Here is a 4,436-nt window from a genome sequence, read left to right on the forward strand (position 1 = left end):
GCATATTAAACAAAGACCCAGCTCTGAATTTTGAGTGCTCTTGGAGTTATCAATCTCCCCAGGTATAAACTCTTGGCTCAGGACGTGTGTCCTCTGCGTAGGATCTTTCCACCAGGTTTGGGGACACATAACTCATCAGATTTAATTAGCTAATCACATGCTTACCGCCCAGACACTAGATCAGGTCCCTCGTGTAGTTCTGCCTGGTCGTTGGATGGATAGGGAAATTCAGCGGGGATTTGTGGCAGTGAGGAAGCAAGGACCGACGTGCACCCGACTGCAGGAACGAGATGCCGTGTGAGTGGATGACTTTGCTCCCACTAGCACAGTTCCTGGGACGCCAGCAACGCCTGCAGTCATCCTTGTCACAAATGCAGCCGGCAGAGAGGAAAATATTTGGATGGGGGCTCAGACTACGTGGGTTCCTGGCCTCCTCTGCTCCCTGCCTCTGCTGTGACTTGAGTTAACTTCTGTATGCAGGCTTCTTCTCCTCTGTCACCTGGGACACTGCCATGGGCTGAATCGTGTACCCCCAGATCCATATGTTGAAGCCCTAACCCTCTAGCACCTCGGAATATGGCTGTATTTCAAGAGAGGGCCTTTAAAGAGATGATTAAGTTACAACGACTTCTTTTGGGTTGGCCCTAGTCCAATCTGATTGGTTTCCTTACAAGAAGAGGAAATTTGGTCTCACGAAGAGACAGCAGGGATTCGCACGCACGGACCAAAGACCGTGTGAGGACACAGGGAGAGGCGGCCGTCCGCAAGCCAGGGAGCGAGGCCCCGGGAGAGACCAAACTTGCTGGCTTCTTGATCTTGAACTTCCAGCCTCCAGAGCAGTGAGAAAATAAATACCTGTTGCGTAAGCCTCCAGGCTGGGGTGCTTTGTTATGACCACCTGAGCTAATGCAGACCGCCCCACCTCCCGCCCCGCCACTGTCACCTTCCTATCTACAGCCCGACGCCACTGTAAGGACCCAGCGAGACGCTGTCGGCTGAAGCCCCGTGAAGATTACTAGGCAACATCTCATTCTCTTTCTTTTCTATTCATTCCATTAAGGAGAAAATCTCATTTGGCAAAGAGACGTCTTTACAGCCTTGCTAACTCCTGGAAATCTCCCTTTTCAAAAAATTGAGATTAAATTCGCACAACGTAGAACCATGAACTGTTTTGAGGCGTACACTTCCGCGGCATTTATCACATTCACAAGGTTGTGTGACTGTCACCTCTGGTGAGTTCTAAGATCTTGCATCACCCCAAAAGGAAGGTCCATGCCGGTAAGCAATCATTTCCTGTTTCTCCTCCCCCCACCTATCCCCCATCTGCATCCCCCACCCCGCCCCCACCCCGCCCACCCGCCTGGGCCCTCATCCCTGGCAACCACTCGTTTGCTTTCTGTCTCTACAGAGTTTCCTATTCTGGATATTTAAGTGCCATTATACTATACATGGCTCCTTTCACCTAGCGTGATGTTTTCAAGGTCCATCCAAGCTGCAGTCTGAGTCAGGACTTTATGTCCTTTTGTGGCTGAAAATATTCCATTGTTCAGACTGCCTGCATCTTGTTTATCCCTTCATCCTCTGCTGGACAGCTGAGCCGTTTCCACCTTTCAGCTCTTGTGAACAACATCGCTGTGAATATTTGCGCACAAGTATTTATTTGGATATCTCGTCTCAAAATTCTTTTGGGTATAGACCTAAGGGTGGAATTCCTGGGCCATAAAGTAATTCTGGGTTCACATTTTTGAAGAATGGAAATCTCCCTTTTTCAACAAACAAGAGCGGGCTTCAGGATCCAAACCTCCAGCAGGCGGGAGCGCTCAGCTGGACGATGATGACCTTGAGTTTTAATGGTGCTCATTCTTATAGGATCAGAAAATCCAACACTGGGTTTTCATCTGTAGCAGCAACATAAATTTTTCTTTGAAAGTAAATGTTACTTTGATATATAAAATAGATAAACAACAAGGACCTGCTGTATAGCACAGGGAACTATATTTAATATTTGGTAATAACCTATGATGGAAAAGAATTTGAAAAAGAATACATATATATATAACTGAATCGCTTTGCTATTGCAGGACTCAAATAAGAGTAAGTCCCTGAATGAGCTTTCCGGCTAATGAGCCCTCTGTTTTCTCACTGGTCCAGAGAGAAGCGAGGGGGCGGACCAGGTGCCCAAGGTATTTTCCACGTGCCTGTCTCCCCAGCTCTGCGCCTCTTCGAAGTCAGAGCCTGCGGCCGCGCAGCATCTGAGCTTCTCCTGCAGAGCCGGGAACCACAGAAGGTCCAGGGAAGCGGTGAGTGGGAGGGATCCACGCTGTTATTTTTATCTGCTGACGGTTGTCTGAGGCTGGGCAGGCTCCCAGACTGTCGGGAGGCGGCCTGCGGAGCAGAGAGGAGCTTGGTCCCCGGAATGCCCAGAAGCCTCTGCGGAAGTGAAGGCAATGCCAGAACTCCCCCGGGGTCCCCGCTCGGGCTGGGAGGAGCAGGCTCGCCCAGCACCCTGGGTGTCTGGCCGAGGACCCTGGGCTCTGGGTTGAGGGCTGCCTGACCTCCACGGTGAGGGCCGAGGTGGCTGCTGCTCAGCGAGGCTGTCGGTACCCCCAGCGCCCTGTCCCCCTCGCCCTCCCTCGTCCCCGGCTCGGTTTACCGTCTTCTCCAGCAGAGCCGCTTCTCTTCCTGCAGGTGGAGGAGAGAGATGAGCCCCAGACCACAGCGTGAAGATGGCAGGAAGTGTGTGAGCTGCTCTCAGGAGGCCTCTGGAGGGAGGAGGGGGACTTTGATATTTTCTGAGGGCTCATCTTGCCCTCTGTGTCCTCAGGATGTGAGGCTGTTCAGTTGTCAACTAGTCTGGTGCAGAAGACCAAGCTGGAATTCAGAACCCTGAGAATCTCCGGCTGCCACTGTCTTGCTGTGTGTCTTGGGGCAAGTTGCTGACCCTCTCTGTGCTTGATAGTAAATGGAGACAGAGGAACTAGAGGCCTGGCAAGTGTTTTCTTTCCTCTTCCCAGGGAGGGGCGGCCCATCCCAGGGGGCCGTGGGCAGCCCCAGGAAGACTTACCCCTTTAACTTCAGTGCGTGTCCTGAGGAAGGCATGTCTGAATCTGGGGCACCGCAGGCAGAGGGCGAGCGAGGAGCACCCCAGCCCAGCATGACTGCAATGGCCCCTGAGGATCTGGAGGACGAAGATGAGGGGTGGACCAGGCCAGGGAGACCTAGAGCCTCGTCTGCTCTGCTTCAGGGAAGGCTGAATCACTGCTTAGTGGACGGGGCTGGAGGTTGGCATCGGCCCCATGTCAGCTATTGGTTGCAGTCTGCTGTAGACAGAATCACATCGTCCACTAAACAGCAAGCTGTAAACGCAAATGCCAATAGTATCTTCATTGTTGATAATTTACTTCTTTTTTGTGTGTCCTCCTGTTCACCCTCCGCAGTATCCCAAAGAGGTGATGTTGACATTATCATCAGTCCATAGACTGAAAACAATGGAGCACAGAGAGGTTAAATAACTTGCCTCAAGTCACACAGCGAATAAGTGGCAGAGCAGTGCTCGAATCCAGCCCTATCAGAGCCAAAGGCCCAGCCCTTAACCTCTAGATGCCACTGTCTTTTAATAATAATAGTAAAAGGCCTGGAGGGACAGTCACTGGACAGTTCTCTCTCAGAGCCCTCTGGTGGAGGCTGAGCTCCTAAGTCCACCTGGCCTCAGAGGGCTGATCCCCAAAGAGGCCTCCCTGAGCTTCACCGTCAGAAAAAGGAGAAATCCGCCCCATAGTCCCCTGGCTGTTCCTGCAGGATCTGGCCTGGGCCTGGCTGTTGGGCCGATGAAGCCCAGCTCCAGGGGGTGGGTGGGGCCCTGGGGGACTTGAGTGGGTGGGGGGTGGGGTGCAGCGGCTCTCTGGGCCTTTCCTTGTTTTAGTGGGACCTCCTGTCTGAGAGGCCGAGCTTGGGTAGCTGTTTATCTTGGTATTTTTCTTCTCTTCAGAGAAAGACATGATGAAAAGGTCACACACACACACACACACACACACACGCACACAGAACTTCGGGTCTTAGTAAGAGGACCAAAGGCGAAAGGAGCCTGGTTATGGTCTAAATGCTGTAAATATCACCCGCGCCAGCCCTGCCACCGCCCTCCCCAGGCCTTCCCTGATGGCCCAGAACCAGTTGCCCCTTCTCCCTCCCCACCTGGGGTGCCTCTACCAGTGTCTTTGAGTCTCAGTGTCTCATTGGCCAGATCTGAATACCCCCTTGGAGGATTGGCTGTACCTGGCACGTCCCCCACCGGCAGGGGCTCTGGGTCAGCTGCTGCCCCCCTCAAAACTGCCCGCCATCGTCTTGAGATCTCTCCCCGGCCTGGCCAGTGGACCTCAGGCCTCCGTGAGCTCGTTGGGACCCAGCCAGCGTGGACGCACCAGCACCCAGCTAGGCTG

General features: G+C 53.2%; 1 long non-coding RNA gene across 1 annotated transcript; it reads left to right on the plus strand.

Annotated features, from left to right (window-relative positions):
- The first annotated feature begins 1,096 nt into the window (after positions 1-1,096).
- LOC135323145 (uncharacterized) lies at positions 1,097-2,969 on the plus strand. Its single transcript, XR_010384391.1, has 3 exons — positions 1,097-1,278; positions 2,152-2,300; positions 2,689-2,969. It is a non-coding gene; the product is annotated as an uncharacterized LOC135323145 (long non-coding RNA).
- Positions 2,970-4,436: the final 1,467 nt, after the last annotated feature.

This window comes from Camelus dromedarius, chromosome 16 (genome assembly GCF_036321535.1).
Source record: "Camelus dromedarius isolate mCamDro1 chromosome 16, mCamDro1.pat, whole genome shotgun sequence".
NCBI lineage: Eukaryota > Metazoa > Chordata > Mammalia > Artiodactyla > Camelidae > Camelus > Camelus dromedarius.